Genomic DNA, 19,478 nt, shown 5'->3' with positions numbered 1-19,478 from the left:
CATATCAAAAAATTATATGCATATTTGAATGGTTGAGAATAAAGCATTTAAGAATATATGACTACTAGATTTAAGTTACATTTGGATTACTTGCAAGCAGTGACGGAGTTGGAATTTTGGCTCAGATGAGGTAATAATAAGCTAAAATATTATGTCTATAACAGTGACCTCCACCTTGCGGTGCTCGACCCTAATGCATTTAATCTTCAAACGTAATCACAAGTAAACATCCTTTTATTACACAATATATTACCGATAAGAATAAATCAGCAAGGATTATAAAATCTTAATAATAAGAAGAAGAAATTATCATTTAATAAACATTTAAAGGAAGCAAATTATAATAATTTCTTTAAATAAAATAAGTACATAGTAAAATCTAGAGGGGGCAAATTAATAACTATTTGATAAATATATACACTGAAACATAAATTATAGTTAATAGTATTCTTGTCTACATGTCGACATGAAATATTATATGGATCAAATAGGTCATGTTCAAATCATGCATGCTCAACCATAACATAATCTATTTAATAATCGTAATGTCGGTCATGTTATATTTATGTTTATGTCAAAAAATGACAAATCCTAACCCTTTAATTATGTTTACGAGTCGAGTGTTACTAGCAAGTTCATTAACGAGTCTTCTGTTAAATACTCAGTCCTACTTATAAAGCTATGAGTACAATTAATTTTGTGAGACAATAATGCCCCTCACATGTTCCTCGCCTACCCCTCATGATTTGAATTCTCCAAATTTATTTTTAACAAAATTACTATTTTTGGATTCCTTCTGAGATCTTTCAAACAAGATATTTATTGAATATGAATTTTTAAAAAACAAATGAAAATTTAGATTTGACCGTTTGATATATTTTTTCCTCTTAAATGTAAATTTTAATCACATTAACTTTTTACAAATAAAAAAAGACAAATCGATAATAAGCAAATAATTGAGTTTTTTATTTTTATTTTTTATATTCACATCTTAACATGCGAAAACTTGTGAGGCCCATAGAGCTCATCACAATTCCTATTTCGATGATCAGAACCATTTATTTTGTACGACCATCAATGTATATCATCTATGAAAAAAACTCTATCGATTGATAATCATAACATTTTCATTTTATTCTTGTTTATCTCTAAAAAATGGATGTTTATTTTTAAAAATGTATTTGTCGTCTATTTTTTAGAGACAAATGTCATAAAATGAAAAAAAAAATTATAATTATTGAATTGGACTAATTTTTTTTTAATGTATGATATACTTTGGAAATCCTATTAAATGAACATTTTAAATTATCAAAACGGAATCTGTAGTAAGCTTTACAAATTCTTTAAATTCTCTAATGTTGAGATATGAATATAGGAAAAACTAAACTCATAAAGAAACTAGGAAAAATTTCATTTTAGAATTTTTTTAAAAAATTACAAATAATTAGTAAATTTTATATAAATTAATAATTAAAATTAATTTTTTTTTATAAATCTATAATAATTTTTAAATAAGCTACATAATTCCTAAAAAACAATAAAATGGAAGTATAACTTTAACACGTAAGAGCATTTTCAATGGTATTTGCTATAATACCATTGTCGTTATTATAATTTGGCAATGAATACAAGTAATTTGTCAAATTATAGCAATGGTGCTCCTATGGTATACATGCTATTTTGGCAAATTTCAACCAACTTTCTCTCTAAATGGTGTTGTTTGGATATAGGTTTTTTAATGATTTTTTCTTTTTTTGTTTATTTTTTGTCTTTTGTGATCTTTTTTTAACTGTTTGTAAAAAAATATATATATATTTACATTATACCCAACTAGACAAATATAAAAAATGAAAAATAAATTGAAAAATTGAAAAAAAAAATTAAATATAATTCAACCCACCAAAAAACAACCACTACAAAAAAATAAAATTACATTGGAACATAAAAAATACTCAAAATTAAATGGACCACTACATTATATTGCAAAATAAAAATGACATTGCAAATAAAAACTAAAAATTATATTAAAAAATAAATGACATTAAAAAATTAAAAAATACATTCTTCTGTAATTATTCGTCAGGAGGCAGAGGAAAATTGTAATTTGGATTGCTGACATTTGCAGACCACTTGGCGAAAATCTCATTTTTTCGCATTATGTAATACGATTTTACCTGATGGTCCAAATGAGAAATGTTCGTAGTTATTATCAAATGTTCTTCATTTCTGATCTCATGTTCTTGTTTTTTGATCTCAAGTTCTTTCATCTCTTGCCATGCTTGAATCCTTTTTTCTTCTCTTTTATCTTTTTTCTTTTCATTTTCAGCAAAGTGTTGATTAAATGTCTCCAACACATTGCTAAATTTGTAGACTTCAGCTTCAATGACTTGATTTCTCCGAAATAATTCTTTTACAGCTTTCCTACTCATATGCCTTTTACTCCTTACAAAGACACTATCCTCACCGATTGGATTATTACCAACAGTTTTGTTACCAATCATTGAACTGTTGTCATCTTCAAAAGAAATGCACCTATCCATAGAAGAATGGGGGACTGAATTAGAAAAAAATAATGTATGTAATTTGAGAGATTTGCTGTGAGTTGAAATTGAGATAAAAGAGAGGAGAAGAAGATAAATGTAATTTATTTTCTGTGAAATAGAATTGAGATTGAGAGTTTAAATTTATAAAAAAAAAAAAATATGGCCGTTTTTATTTATTTATTATAATTAGTGCTGAGACATAAAAAAATATTACCGTTGTATTTATATCCGTTATTCTATCTGTTTTGCAATTTTTCTTTTAAATTTTTTTTTAGGATAAAAAAAGAGCACAACAACGGTCTTATTGCATTCGAAGACACCATCCACACGGTTGATTTTCTCACGATCCAACGGCTGAGGTGAGAATTCTGGAATCAGAAGGGACCATTCCCACTTTCTCATCTTTATTTTCATCAAACTCAATTGGCTGAGCATCTCCATCTCTCTCTCTCTCTCCATGTTCATCAATCTCTCCATCTTCAGTAAACCCAATCGGCTGATGAAGTCCAGAGCCTATGATGAGCCAATCGGCTGTTCATCCATCTTTCTCATCTTCATTTTTTAAGTTACCTCTCTCTCTCTCTCTCTCTTCATGTTATTTTATTTTTTTATTTTTTGGTTGTTGTTGATCAAGTCCAGAGCCTCATTCAAATCCAGAGCCAAAATGATGATTGTTTTGCATATTTTTTAGTTGTGGATTGCTCGAGGATTTATTAAATTGTCGGATGAAACACAACTCATGTTGGAGAAACATATTTCATGAATTTATTAAGGAGGTCCTTTTTCCAAAATGATGATTGTTTTGCATATTGTTCATTATTTCCTAAAAATTATTGGATTGATAAGAAAAAATTGATTCGGTTGTGGATTGCTCAAGGGATTTATTAAATTGTCGGATGAAATGCAACACCTAGAGGATGTTGGAGAAAAATATTTCATGAATTTATTAAGGAGGTCCTTCCAAAATGATGGAAAGGACGATTTGGCAAATATAATGGGTTGCAAAATGCATGATCTTGCAAAATTGATGGCTGGGAGTGAATGTTGCATAGTTGGTTTGGATGCAAAAGATGTTACAAGAACTCATCATGTATGGGGGCTTAGCATTGATGTGAACTCACCATGAGAAATTCCAGCTCCCTTGCTTGAAGCAAACAAATTGCGAACATTTCTTGCGCATGATAATAATCCTCTTAGATATTCAGATAAGAAAACAGAGCATATGAATTGGATCAATAAAACAATCTCAAATTTCAGGCGCCTACGGGTGTTGGGTTTGGTTGAATTGTGTACTAACAAGGTGCCAAATTCCATAAGTGAGTCCAGGCATCTAAGGTATCTTGACCTCTCTAGAAATTCATTCATGATTCTACCAGAAAGCATTTGCAAGTTGCAAAATTTGCAAAAACTCAATTATTGTTGGAAACTCAAGGAATTGCCGAGAAAGATTAAGAATCTAGTAAGCCTAAGGCACCTTTTGAGATTGATGGCTGCTATGCGTTGAGTCATATGCCATGTGGATTGGGCCAATTCACTTCTCTTCATACACTAACACGATTCGTAGTGGGCAGCAAAGATAGGTCTACTGCTGGGATGCGTGGAGGGCTAAGTGAGTTAGAAGGCCTAGTTAATCTACGAGGAAAACTGTCGATTGAAGGGTTGAGGGGGTCAATAAAACATGGAAAATACATCCAACCCACTACTACTTAGATAGGTTGGAATTCCTCGAGTCATTGGTATTATTAAGTTGGGACAGTGAGGACGCTATTATGGTTACTGATGACGGGAATTTGTTGTTGTTCTTGAAAGCCTACGGCCACACCCAAATCTGAAGAAGTTGATGATAGGGAATTATGGCGGAAAGAGTTTCCCAAGTTGGATGATGGTAAACAACATCTGTTTGTCCCTCTGAAATCTTGTTGAGATTTCATTATCAAGTTGTAATAGTTGGAAACATCTTACACCGTTTGGGCTACATCCTTCTATTCAAGTTATGAGGATTTGTTAGAGCATCTCCAATGGTTTGCCATTGGAGCTGCTATTGCTATAATATAGCAGCTGCCATTGAATTTTGATGCTCTAATGGCAAAACATAGCAGCTGCAAAATTTGAGAAATGCCAAAGCTTGTGTCAAATTTGACACAAGCTTTGGCAGCTGCCATTCATGCCAACTCAGCCAAAACCAACGGTTTCCCTCCCTTCCTCCTTCCTTCCCTCCCTCCCTCCCTCCCTCCCTCTCTCTCTCTCTCTCTCTCTCTCTCTCTCTCCCTCACTTTATGCCAACTCAGCCAATTCATCAAACAGATTCACGTATTCACAGAAAAAAATTTATTATGTGTTTCTCAATTTGATTACAGATTCACAGATTCATCAAACAGTTTCAAACAAATCCAAATCCAAAAAAATTACAGATTCATCCAACAGATTCACAAAAAAAAAAAAAAAAACTGATTAATTCAAAAAAAAAAAAATAATTTTGATTTTCTGATTAATTAATTTTTGGGCCCGAACTTGAAGATACAAAAAACTGATTAATTACCCAAATATAAAACATAAATAGAAATCGATTAGAGGAATGAAATGAAGACCTTTGAGAAGATCGGGGTAGAGATGAGGGGCGTAATGGATCAACCAGGGCTTGCATTTCTCCAAATCGGGACCGAACTCACACTACTCTGCTGGAAAACCGTGACTGAACCAGCTTCGGCTTCATCGATGGAGACCGAGATCAGTGGAGAGAGATCGGCTTCATCGATGGAGACCGAGATCAGTGGAGAGAGATCGAGATCAGTGGAGAGAGATCGGCTTGTTCTAGATAGATAGATGGATCAGTAGAGAGAGATCTTGATAGAGAGATCAGCTTGTTCTAGATAGAGAGATCGGCTTGTTCTAGATAGATAGACCGAGATCAGTGGAGAGAGATGGAGATCAGTGGAGAGAGATCTTGGTTAGGGTTTGATTTGGAAGATTTGAGGAGAGGAGATGAGAAAAGATGAGAGAGAGATAATGATCGGTGGGTGAGGGCAATGAATGAAGAGAGAGCAGAGAGAGAGAAAGAGCTTGGTGTCATAGATAGATGGATACAGATTGTTCTAGAGAGATAGATGGAGGAGCCGTTGTTTATTTTTTAATTTAGTAATGCCATTTAATTTTTAATTTTTAATTTGGATGGTTGTTGGTGGTTGGTTGTTGGTATTGATGATTGTTTATTTTTTATGTGTATTTAAAAAAATTTATTAAATATGTAGTGATATGTTTTTTGGTGGGGTGAATTAAACAAACAAATTTTTTTTTCCAATTTTTCATTTTTTTAAATTTTTTTATATTTGTCTAGTTGTGAATAATATAAATATAAAATTTTTATAACAAACAGGTAAAAAAATATCACAAAACACAAAAAATAAACAAAAATAAAATCACAAAAAACATATATCCAAACAATACCTACAAATTTGGAGGAAAAGTTAGTTGAGATTTGCCAAAAATAGCAAATGACCATTGGAGCACCATTGCTATAATTTGACAAAATAACACTATTCATTGCCAAATTATAGCAATAGAAATAACAAAATAGCAACAACCATTATTTGGATTCCTTGGAGTACAATTGTAAGGAAGAGGAGTGTAGCAGTAGTGGTGGTGATTATAACACTCGTTCTTCTCCGACTTCTTCTATGTCAAGAGGACTCTTCCCATTCCTAAAATCCCTCTACCTCATGAATTTGAAGCGATTTAAGGGACTAGGAAATAGGAGATGGAAAGTATTACCGATAGGGACAACTACAAGATCCTTGTCATTTGGAGCTATGCCACATCTTACTGCCCTTGAGTATGTATATGAGAGGGTAATTTTTGGAAAAAATTGGGCCGAGCTGCGAGTTGGGCTTTGTGGCCCAAAGTGCGAAGGACTAAGTAAAAAGGTCGTAATGCTTACTCTGGCTCAAGAAAAATGCAAAAGGTTACTTCGGCCCAGGAGAGGCAAGGTTACTCCGGCCTAGGAGAAACAAAGTTACTCCGGCCAGGGAGGTAAAATTACTTCGGCTCAGGAATTATAAAGATACTTCGGTCCAGGAACGACTTAGAGTTATGTCGGTCTTGGAGTCATACCGGCCGAAAGTCATTGGTTCGGTCTAAGACCGTACCATTGGTTGTACATGAGAAAACCGAGATAAGGATAGAGTTAAAGGTGGAACCGAACTAAGAATAGTTCGGTTTACTCAGTGGCTCTGCATAGCCAAGCTTATTTCGGTCATTTAGTAGTTCGGCCAAAGTCAAAACCATCCCACTTGGTTTAAGCAGTGGAGGAGGGTGTAAAAGGATAAGCATTATCCTTAGGAGTATGAATCCTAGGAGGACTCTGCATGGAGGAATAAAAGTCCTACTAGGATTGTGCCACAGAAAACTTATAAAAGCTCACAAACATCACCTTGGAGGAGGTAATTGAACACAACACAATTTTGCTTTCTGAGAACATAGAGCTTTGTCTATTTGTCAAGCCCACTGACTTAGGCATCGGAGAGGTTTCCGGCACACACCCGCCGGCTAGCTCTCGTTTGTGTTTTCAGGTGACAAAGCGACGTCGTACGGAGGAGCGTGGAGTTGGTCAACAGGATTATACGAGAAGGCGTATTTCTTTCCCGTACATCTTACCGATGGAAAGTATTACCGATAGGGACAACTACAAGATCCTTGTCATTTGGAGCTATGCCACATCTTACTGCCCTTGAGTATGTATCCGTCGAAATTGCCCACAGCTTGGTTTGTTGGCTAACTGTAATGAAAATGGCTACGCCCCTACTCTTTCCAATGATGAGCTTTTTATTTATTTCATCTACCTTTTATTTATTTTTTATTTTTACTTGAAGTTTAGGTCTTGTACAAATATAAAATTTATACATAATTTTGTACTAAAATGATGTAACAACGATTTTTAACATATATATAAAACTCACATTGATGGGCCTTTGTTTTTAAAATAATACAAAATCTATATAAATTTTCTATTTGTATAACACCACCATTTCCTTTCCTTTTCTTTTCTTTCTTTTTATTTTTTTAATTTTTTTAAACCTTTTTTTCTTTCTATTCACATGGTAAGACAATAATTAACAAACTAAATGAATTTCTCCCTCTTCTGTCTCCTATTCTATCTATAAAACTAGTGTATGTGGCCCATGTTAGATGTGGATGTGTCTTGCAAGCGTCAAATTCTAATAGTTGTTCTAGTCAATGACACTGTAGAATATTGAATTTTATATTTATTAAATATTCGATACAAAATTTTAAGGTAAAATATTTTTTATTACAATGTATAGCATGTTATCAACGAAATAGAAGTGTTATGCATTTTTTGGGCACATAAAAAAGGAAGAAGGGGGGTGGTGTGGCAACCCTCTCAATTGTATTTACTTGAAAGTGAGTAATGTGATACATTAAAAAATTCTCATATGATTTTTTTAATATTAGACACAAAGATAGTAAGGTACAAATTAATAAATATATACGAGACCGATGCTTTGTGTCTAGTCGTAAGAAAATCAAGTAAAAAATTTATTTTCGTAACATTTTCCCTTGGGAATTAATAGTTAGAAAGGGTCTAGACATGCTTGACAATGCGGAGGCATCGTGACATAGAGATCTGCGAGCCTCACTGAATGTATAATAATGGTAAGGCACTCGAGACCCATAATTAATGAGTTTGAGACTCATAATTAATGAGTTTGAGTCTTGCCCCGAGCGTCACCCAATTAATTCACATGGGTGTAAGCCCCCAACCACCAGGCCAGCAGTAACAGAACTGTTATTTAAGTTACATAGTAAACTCACTATTTGTTAATATCTGTGGGTTGTACGTCTGCCTAACATTTTGGACACATATTCCTATTCTTATCCAACTGTGAAATGCCTAACATAAATTTGAAGAAGTTCATGTAATATAAAACATAGTTGAAACTCCTTTTCACTATTTCAAAACGTGCAAAAGCTAACAGTCTTGAGCATAATCAATAAATGGAATTAGGTTTAAAGATGCCTCGTGTTTGAGTGTATAGCGACCCCGGTCTTTTCCCATTTGATTATTGTATCCGGACTTAGGTTCCGTAGATTCTATCATTGTATAATTGTTGTTGTCATTCTTTATTTTCTTATTTGGAGTTATAGGATGTGTTGGGCAGGTTTGTTTCAGGTTGGTTGGGTTCGGAAACCAAGTGTTGCTGTCCAGTTTTTGGGTTGGTCGCTCGAGCGAGTACTTGGTCGCTCGAGCGAGGGTTGTATTTTGTGTTTGGTGGCTCGAGCCAGATTTTCTTAGCTCGAGCGAGCGATTGCGTCTAGTATGGGCCCGTAGCATTGCATTCTTGGCTCGAGCGAGCTTTTCTTTGCTCGAGCGAGTATTTCTTGTGTCTGGTCGCTCGAGCGACCAAGTCTTCGCTCGAGCGAGCCTGTCCAGTTTAATTAGACAGCAGCGGGTTTTTAATCAGTTTTTCATCCTCTTTTTAGATTCCAAACCCTAAGGTCCGACTTCTCTCTCACCCTGCTCACCTTCTCTCTTAGATTTGATCCACTTAGGGTGTGTTTCTATCCTAGATCCTTCATTAAAAAGAGTGTGTGAGTCGAGGGCTTCGTTTTAATCTGATTTGTTGGTAGTTTGGAGCACTTTGGAGTTTGGGTCTTCATCTCCATCTTCTCTTTTGGGGCTATTTCTTCAAGGTAGGGATTTCCTACTCCATTCTATAAGTTTTGTTCTAAGTTTTGGTATTTTGATATGTTGGGGATACTTTGGTAATTTTGGGAAAAACCCTAGTTGTATTAATAAATTAATTTGTATAATTAGTTTAAGGGAATTTGGGAATTTGGTTTAATTCATGAAATTGAGGAATTCATTGATTAAATGGTGTAGTGGGATAATTTAAACCACTCGCCTACTGAATTGTTGATATATTTATTTCCAGTCTAGAAATAACTGTTTTGGGCTATCGGTGGAGGATAGTCGTGATTGTTGTAGACATTGCATGTGGATTAGGAATAACTGAAACTAATCACATTGGTTAAGTCATTAATTTTGACTATTGCATTAATACAGAAAATACGTGTATTGATTGAGCATTGCATGTGCATACATTGTTTTGTGTGGGAGGAGATAGGGGATGTACTCCACGGTTTAGGAGAAGATAGGAGATGGACCTCTAAATCGGATTTTGTTTGGGAGGAGATAGGGGATGGACTCCATTAGCATCACTTTTATGTGTGCTTATTTATATTGAAGTGTTTTTATTGATACAGCACTAAAATGTGTATCAAACTGGAAGTATGAAGTGTTTTGATTTGAGCCTGAGTCTCATCTGTTTGTTGACATTGGAAGAATGTGAATATAATATATATAGTTCACTGTTGACATTCAAGCCTAGGGCTTTATTTGTATTTGAGTTAAAACTCATATTTTTGTGTCCAAGTGTTGGCTTGGAAAAATGTAAGCCCATAGGGCATTTAATTTGATAGTACATGTAATGTTTTCTTTTTGTAATACTCTGATGAATGAGATAATGAATTGGTTTCTTTTAATATTGCATGCCAATGATATATATATAATGGGTTTATTTTGAGGGCGTGACGGAGTGCAACTTGCATTGATTTGAGTGGAACTTTAGCATGCACAACTCAACTTCACAAGGTTTAATCTTAATTACTTGAGTTAATTACATGAATTCATTTCCTCTCAAATGTCAGATGATTCGTTAAGACATTCAGACCATAAAATTTCGTATTGAATAAATGTGTATATTTATGTATGTATTCATTCTCTTGAAATTGCATAGCAGTTTTTGTTCCATCATTTGCTTCAATGAGAGTCATTTCCTTGCTAGAAGCTGTAATTTTAAGTAATTGCTTTAATTTATATACCATTTGGAGTGCATGAGATTTGCAATGAGAATGAGTGAGGGAGAGAGAGCTCTGAGAGAGATTAGAAAGAGAAGAGAGTAAATTAGGGCACAACAATTTATTGGGAAGAGGGAGGGGAAATTAAAAACACCAACCAAGGCAACGTCAAAGTATTTGTGCGACAAGAAGTTTGCCGTGAAAAATACAAAATAAAATCAAATTTGAATTGGATTATTTATGGTGGCCAAAAGGCTTTTTACAATGGTGTTTTGTTGCCGAAGTAAAGTTATGTAGTTTTATTTATTATTTTATTTATTTATTTTTGCAACACGGGTATTTGTCATGGAATATGTAGTCCTAGAATTGTTCCTTGCCAAAAGATGCTTTTCTTAGTGTTCCTTGGTAAATGAGGTTCATCTCGTGATTTCATTAAATCCTTTCAAAGTTAGCTTTGAGCTTTATCTCTAGTATGAGATCATGGTCAACAATTTGAAGTTTTATAGCTTAACAGTAATGCCCACATTGCAACAAGGTGATCGCTTTGCAGCAAGATATGATGATGATGATTGTCAACTACGCATTATGAGCTATGAGTTATTTCACTTCAGCATAACAACTAATCAACCATATATATGTTGGAATACAATATAAGTAACAGGCATGGAGGTAAATACACACCATATATCTTAGCATTGTACCATCCTTGCCCGTGGTGACTATTATCATTACTTGAATGGTGGTGGTTTGACTCTAGATATGCTGATTTGGAAGATCATATGGGGGGGATCCTTATTTTTTGCAGTAATGTGGTCCTTGTGCCTGTGACTTCAAAAATTAAAGAGAGAAAAGGGATGAAAACTGAAGAAGAGATGGAAACTCTTGTTTGACGCCTTGTTAGTTGCTAGGAGATGCAGCTTTGAAAACAGAGAGGTCTGATCCAATAGCTGCCGCTGAGGAGTTTACCATGAGCTTGATTTGATGTCTTGATTGTTCTCAGTGTTTGTTTCTAATTGAAAATGCGGGTGTTCTCTTGGTTGGCCCGTTACCAACTCCAGTTGCTTTCTCTTTTTTGTGCTTGCATATGATTAGCACCTCTCCTTGTGCCAACCTAGTTGGTTTGTTTTGCCATGATGCATCTTGTACTTGAACCAGTATTGATATATCTGTTGGGCACATTGGATGTATTTTCTTTTGCATCAATAAAATTCTCTATTTATGCTGATCAAAAAGAAAAAAAGAAAACTCTTTTATGCCTGTTAAAATTCTTTCTTAGTTGCATCCTTTTATTGAGGATCTGTATGATGTCTCATTGATTACTTTATTTTTTTACATTATTTATCAGTTTCAAGGAGGAAGCAAATGGAAAAGATCCCACAAGAGACTGGTAGCGTCTGGAATGGGGATGTGACAGCTACTCTCATGGTGGTGGACATATGAAAATCTGTGTAGTCCAATTTCTGTTACAAATTATGCTTAAATTTTTCTTGTCATAGTAATACGTATAATATAAGGAGCTTATGCTATTGCTTTTAGATATGACAAATGCATTACCCGCACTCGGATAAAACATGCCACATAGCCATGAATTGAAATTTTTATGGTGGTAAAATGCAGGATCAGGATCTTGGAATCGAATTTTTTCTAAAATGTTTGAGCATATGAACTTGAATTTTCACTCAAAAATCTGTTTCGAATAACATCCTCTGTTTTTTGCGGCTTCTCTATTTTACAAGAATTGAATGAATTTATTTTCAGCAGAAAAAGCTAGTTGGGTAAAATCAAGCACTCAAGTATTATAGTGTCAATACTCTGATTTCACAAATTTGAAGGCGGTATTCTTACTTTATCTCTTTATTAATTTTTAGAAAATATTGAATGGTGGAGAAAACCTCAATCATGCCTATATCACATTAGGGTTCACTTGCATTGTCCAAAACCTCCAATATTACCTCACACCAAAAATGTAACCTATCCAAACAACTTTTAAATGCTCCTGCTCTTTTCAAGCATTCTACTGTTTTATCAAGTGTTATAAAACTTTCATTCTCATTCCCAAGAATTTCTGTATAGGAAAGTCTATATCGTTATAATTTCTCATTCTAATCAGCATCTCAGTACAATAGTTACTTGGCCTACTTAGCACCTACAACAAAGCAAAATTTGCAAGCAGTGGATATGGGTTTAAGCATATTTGGGGAATTAAATTATGTCTATAGATTTCCGAGCAGAATTTGTAGTCATTGGGCTGGACTGGAAAATGATATCGATACATAAAATTCATACAAAAACACCACAAGAATGATGTGAGAGTGACATGGTTGTAAATATAAGTTATTTTTACGAGTGTTTTGTTTTAAAATGAAAGGTCATCATTATGTATAAAAATTTTATATCAATTTTCTATTTATATATCATCACTCGGTTGGATTTTAATATTATGCCTTAGATATCAAATGTTGTTTCATTTCTTATAGCATTGATATTTGTTCATGTATGTATGCATGTAGGGTACATAGTCACCTATACCCTAAGAATCATCCAATGGATCTCTTTTCATTATTAATCTTTTGTTGCTTGTAGCTTTCCTTCTTAAATGGAGGGTTAATGTCATAGGTGCATTTATGGAGGCTTAATGTCATATGTTGTTAATATCATTCACCTTATATTTATTTTGCCTAGTATTTCTGTCAGATTCGATTTCTCTCTTGCAAACCCTCTCTCATTTGATTTCTCTCAAATTCGATCTCAATCTGTGTTCGATCAATTTCAATCTCGTAAAACTTGGTTCGCCTTTAATTTCATTCAATATTGCTTGATGTCCTTGTACCCTCATCGATCTTGGGCTTCATTCTCGTCATGTGTGGCTTATGAAATGAAAAATGCTCCGGACCCCCACTGGGGTGACCCCCAGTGGGTTGTGATTGGCCAGATTATTATTTTTTTTTATTTTTTTTTTTCAATCACTAACCTCCACGTGTGTGTGAGGGGAGTGGGGGTCTCTATCATGTTTGTTATGACATACTTGGATTTAGGGCTCCTGATGTAGCATTACTTTTGAGCTCCTTTTTTGAGAGAACTCTAGTAGGAAATTGGAGTAATAGTTTTCATTTCTCATCTTGATGTTATAATTTGAAGCTTTTGGACGATCAATTTCTATATATATATTTTTTCAGAAAATTTTCATCAATAATATAATTTGAAGCTCTTGGACGGTCAATTTCTATATATATATATATATATATATTTTTTCAGAAAATTTTCATCAATAATGTTGCTGTATAGGTATCATTCCATTGCTGATCTTATTCTATAGAATAACTAGTGATTTTGGCTTTTGAAAAAAGGTTTACTTAATTATGTATAAGACATTTTGGACTAGATGATATCTTCCTTTCCCAAAAAACATAATCATTCAGGACATATGCCATTCGTTGAGAGGGAATTCGGCAGACTAGAAAATTTTGATCATACTGTGCAAAATGTATTATTTCCTACTACAGTTCTTGGGTACCTTGAATTTTCATGGCCCGAATGGCTCGAATGTCTCAAAACGATGTGGTTTGTTTTGATAATTTGAGCCATTCGGGCTATATAAATTCGAACTACCAAGTATTTTTGTTTTTTTTTTTTGTTTTATTCTTCAAATATCAATTTAGCAGATGTCCTGTTTTTGTTTCATGAATTTATTCATGCTCCACATAAAAGTTTTTATTCACGTAGCCGATCAGTTTTATTTTTTTGCTCTAATTTTCCTTATGGTTTTAACTGTTGCATGCCTATTCCCAAATTTTCTTTCATCATTCACCAAAATTTTTGTCTAGGGCTTCATGTCCTTTCCTTCTCTGTTCCTTAGTTTTTTTTTTTTGGTTGTATCTATTCATATATATGTGTGTGTGTCTGTTTGTGTATGGATTATTTGTGGTTACTCTCCAAGTGTATGGATTTTGTTAATTTTTGTTTTTTAATCATTCTTTTGGGTATTTTTTCAGAAGTTAAAATGAATTCATTAGATTATATTAGTATCATGGTTTGGTTATTTTGGCTCCATCAAAGACAGTAGGAGTCAAGTCTCTAGTTGAAATATTATATTACAATGTGCTCTGAATGTGAATCTGAGAAGGTGAACCCTTAGAGCTGGCTGTTTTGACTTGATAATGGCTCCGTTTGGTAAAGCTGTGGGGAAGTGATTATAACTTATAACCTCACAGCTTATAACTGTGATTTTTGACTTAAAAATTAAGCTTCTTCTCCCCCACTCAAAGAATAAGTTGATTTTTGACTTACAAAAAGCTATAAGCTGTATTATTAAGCTGAACTAAACACATCAAAATAACTTAAATTAAGTTAAAAGCTGAAATAAACTGGAAATAAGTCTTACCAAATATGTAGAATCATTTTGGCATGCAGGCCAATACAATTTTGGTAAGAATCTTAGATATTGTCGTCTTCTCTATGTTTTTTTTTTCTTTGTGAATTGGTCATTGATCCACCAATATAAAAATTAAGGACAAGGTCCACCAAGAGAATGTTCAAGTGCTGAAGCATTCTGCAAGAAGTGAATGAAGTTTTCCCCGTAGTTGTTGAGATTGGTCTACTTGACTTCATAGGCCGCTCAACAATTTTTTGGGCCTTCCTAAAAAATATATATATATATAAAATAAGGCCTTTTTAAAACATTTTTATGTTGTAAAATTTTAATTGGAAAATATTTTTTTCTTGTTTTTCAGTTGAAAAATTACTAATTCAAATTTTGGGTTCAAGTTTTTAAGATTTCCCCTTTTCAATTCGTAGTATGATCCATTTTGTCTTTTTAGTCAATCTTATTGAGTTTTAACGATTTTAATTTTAAAAAACTTCTTTATGCAGATGTTATATTGTCAATCTAGAAAATGCATACATCTAAGAAATGATTTAATTTTTTAAAAAGAATATATCAGTTAAGATCTTTTTAGTACATTCATAGTTATAACCATTAAGTCACTTACTAACATTGTTCTATACATACAAACATAGCAAGCCCTAATTGTGAGCCCTATTACCATTGGGCACGGGGCCTACATAAGGTTTGTGAGTGCACTGATATATTGTGGGAACGTATTTTTTGAGTTAGTCCACATGGCATGATCTGGGACTGATATGCCACTTGACAGACAATGATTGGCTAAGGTATGGCATGGTCCACACCTTAGCTAAGATATTTGGCCTAGGCAAATAAGTCCTAGTGAACTATGAGTGTGTTTGATTGAGAGAATTATGGGGGATTATCCGTTGTTGGAATTGTAATTTGGGAAATTTTTTTTATTTGGTGTTTGTTTTTTTTTAGTCCGCCGAGCATGGAGTCCGGCCAGACTTCTTATCCCCCATACTATCTCGGGGGGAGGTGTGGGACAATTTTCATTGAACTATTTATTGTTGGAATTAGGGGGTGAAATGACCATTTTGACCCTCTACTATTTAATTATTATTATATTTAGTAAAATTCAATAAAATTTAAATGTCTCAATTTAAAAATAAAATAATTTTATTTAAATTTTTATTGATGTTTTATTTATTTAGTTTTTTTATAGATTTTTTATTGATGTTTTACTTTAAAATTTTGTTTATAGTTTATTTAATTTCATTATTTAAATTTTAATAGATGTTTTATTTAATTTTATTATTTAATTATTATTATTTTTAAAAATAAATTTATTTAAAATTTTGATTTAAAAAATAACATATATTTTTATTGATATTTTATTTATTTAATTTTTTAAAAATAAATTTATTTAATTGTGTAAAAAATAAAATAAAATAAATTTTTATTTAATCTAACTAAAAATAATTAAAATATTAAAGATATGTTTAATATTGCTATTACTTAGTAAACAATTGAAAAATGGTAAAATAGTCTTTTGTTCATTTATCCTATCTAGTTCGTCCAACCAAAAAATAGATTCACTAAAAATAGTCATTTCCAGACAATTAATCCCATGAGAAAACAAACACAGGATACACATCCAATCCAATCAAATAGTCTGGAGGATTCACAGTCTTATGATTCAAATCCGATAAATTCTAATTCCCTTACACAATCCATCCAATCAAACACACCCTATGACTCTTAGGTTGGTTAGGGATAAATCTCTAAAGAGATTTACCTCAATTGGACCAGGAGAGTGTAATCCTAAATGATGATACGAGTCTTAGAATCCTGGATGAAAGAGATTTCTAGGTGGAGGCAAGATACTTTATAAGTTTATATAAAAAGATCAACCCCCATGGGTAAAGGTACTTGAAATTCTATGTACTAAGATCATTGTCCTTTAGAGTTGTTGAGATCATAATTGACTTTATCATTAGAGTATCCTCCCAGTTGACACCCAACTGGGGTAATGCTAACATTAGTTTTGCAGGTGAGAATCTAGTTGAGTTTATCCAAAAGATCATCTTTGTTCTGAGATTTTCAGGAAGGAGAAGCCCTTATTGATTATGTGTGGTCAGGTAAGATTTTAACACACAATTTGGCGCAATTTGTAGGAATGAAGAAAAGATGAATTCAAATGATTCACTCAAGGAAGAAATGATTGGTGACGATGCCAACAATGACACAGAGCCCATTCAAGTGAATGGAAAATAGAAACAACCTCGTAAGGTTAATTCCTCCAGAAGAGATGACCTCCTAGGAGGAGCTATGGACCAACTAGAGGTGAAGACCACCCCAAGGAAATAACAATGTAGAGGAAGACATTTATGTATGGAATGATAGACTAGCTTGTAGGGATGAGCAAATCAAGAGCCAGGACATTAAAATCTCTAAACCAGAAGCCATAGTGGACCTCTTCTTACAAAAAGAGGTTGATCGGAAGAAGACTCAAGAGCCCAGGAAGTGTTGGATTTCAACCCAATGGTAGCTCCACTATGGACAAAAGAAGGTGCCTCTCCCACTCCACCAACCCACTAGCTAGTGGATGAAGTTAGTGGAAGAGGTAGGTGATGACCAATCATACCTCTCCATTGTGTGTATAAATGGAGGTGAGGAGGAGGGGGGAGTAGAGCAAACAGAGAGAGCAATACCTGTGATATACAAGAGCAATGTCTGTGTTATCTGAGGCAGAGAGAGTAAGTTATATATTGTGAAAGAGTGTGAGTTGAGTGTGTAATCCTCCTCTTGTTAATATATAATGTTATCGTTCCCGTGGACGTAGGCTGAATTGCCGAACCACGTTAAAACTCATGTGTTATTACTTGTTTGTGTCCCTGATGTGCCCCTCAATCCCCAACAGGAAGTCCATAACTAGGTTCAAAGTTGATTATGCAAATCCCAACCCTTCACAACAAAAGAGTGATAAAGAGACGTTGAGGCACACTCCAAAAAAGGAACTTCGGCGAGAAAATGATAGATACAGGTGCCAGGAAAGATCTACAATAAATAATTAAAAATTTATGATTAATTTTGATTTAATTAAATTAATATTAGACATTATAAATTATGTATTGAGAGAGAAGAGAGGAAAAAAAAAAAGATATAGAGTTTGAGTGTATTAAAGTCATTTCATATCAATAGTTAACAGCGTTAAGGGTTGTATTTTAGTCCAAAATCACATAGGGACTTTCTAACTATATTTGAATCATAGGAGGGTAAAATGCTCTGACCTTAAATCACAAGAGCATAAAATGAATTTTGCTCAAAATTTCACTAAAAACTATAAGAGAGTAAATATGATTGGTTGTTAAAAAAACAAATTATATTTAGTCATTCCATGAACATCCAATAATAAATGGACACATGTATTTTAATAAGAATTTAGAAAATGTTACCTATAATTCTATTTGTTACCTTATTTTCTTACTTTAAGACACAAGTCAGTGGATTTTACATGCATTTTTGAATGTGAAACTCATTGTTTTGTGTCTAGGAGTGAGAAAAGAAAGTGAAAAAAAGGAAGAAGAGTATGAGAGCATTTTTTTTTAGTAATTTTAACGAACATAGTAATATTGGTTTAAAGTTTGTAGTATTTCGTAGGGTAGGGTAAATTACAACAAACCCCCTTAAACTATTACTAATTAGCACTTTACATTCTTGTGAACCACATTCAAGTATTATATTGTTACATATAAAACCTTTCATTAGAAATTTGTTAGGAATTTATACAAAATTAGGTCATGTGTGAAGCACACATAGCACACTTATATTGAATTTTTAAGATAATAATATTTTAATTTAGTGATTTCGTTTGCATTTAGCGAATAAAATAAGGAAGACAAAATACAAAAGATCACCAAATAAATGCATTATTGCTCTAAAAAATCAATACGTGTACACATGACTTTGATTTCGTTTAATTCCCTAACAGAATCCTAACAGAAATTATTGTGTAACAAGATAATATTTTAAAGTAGTTAACCATTGAGTTTTAAAATTCAATGAACAAAGTGTAAATGAGTCATAGTTAATAGGGTTTATTGTAATTTATCTAATATTTTTTTAAGGGTAAATTACAAATACACTCCTCGAGTTTTGTTCACTACGCCAAAACAGGGCATTAACGGCGATTTTTTTAACGGCGGTAACGAAAACCGTCGTTAAAGGTACTATTAACGACGGTAACGAAAACCACCATTAATACCGCACCGCCATTAATGTATCATTAACGGCGGTTTCGTTACTGCCATTAAAAAACTGCCACTAAAAGTGTCTTTAACGACGGTAATGAAACCCACTTTTAACGGCGGTAACGAAACCGCCGTTAATGCCCACTTTTAACGACGGTAACAAAACCGCCGCTAATGCCCAATCATTACCGCCGTTAATGACGGCGGTCTTTGCCGGCGGAGCTCCGGCAAAACTCCGGCGTGCTCCGGCGAGCTCCGGCGAAACCATCTACAATAAAGTAAAAGTAATGTTTAAATATTTATTTAGGGAATATATTTCATGAAGAGTGGCTATGGCAGAGTGGTTGGTGTTGGTGGATGAGAGGTCTTGGGTTCAAAACTTGGGGAGTGCAAGAAGAAAGAATTATTTTTTGAAAAATTTGAACCTATTTACGGCGGTAAAAAACCGCCGTTTTTGGTCCTATA

General features: G+C 33.5%; 1 long non-coding RNA gene across 1 annotated transcript; it reads left to right on the top strand.

The window, feature by feature from the left end:
• Window positions 1-2,959: 2,959 nt before the first annotated feature.
• LOC114312086 (uncharacterized) lies at window positions 2,960-12,058 on the top strand. The gene is made up of 2 exons (XR_003646736.2): window positions 2,960-3,108; window positions 11,761-12,058. It is a non-coding gene; the product is annotated as an uncharacterized LOC114312086 (long non-coding RNA).
• The last annotated feature ends 7,420 nt before the right edge of the window (window positions 12,059-19,478 follow it).

Source organism: Camellia sinensis, chromosome 2 (assembly GCF_055761805.1).
Source record: "Camellia sinensis isolate YWXY chromosome 2, ASM5576180v1, whole genome shotgun sequence".
Classification (NCBI taxonomy): domain Eukaryota; kingdom Viridiplantae; phylum Streptophyta; class Magnoliopsida; order Ericales; family Theaceae; genus Camellia; species Camellia sinensis.
Note: the sequence above shows the minus strand (reverse complement) of the source record. Positions and strands in the feature narration are given on the sequence as shown.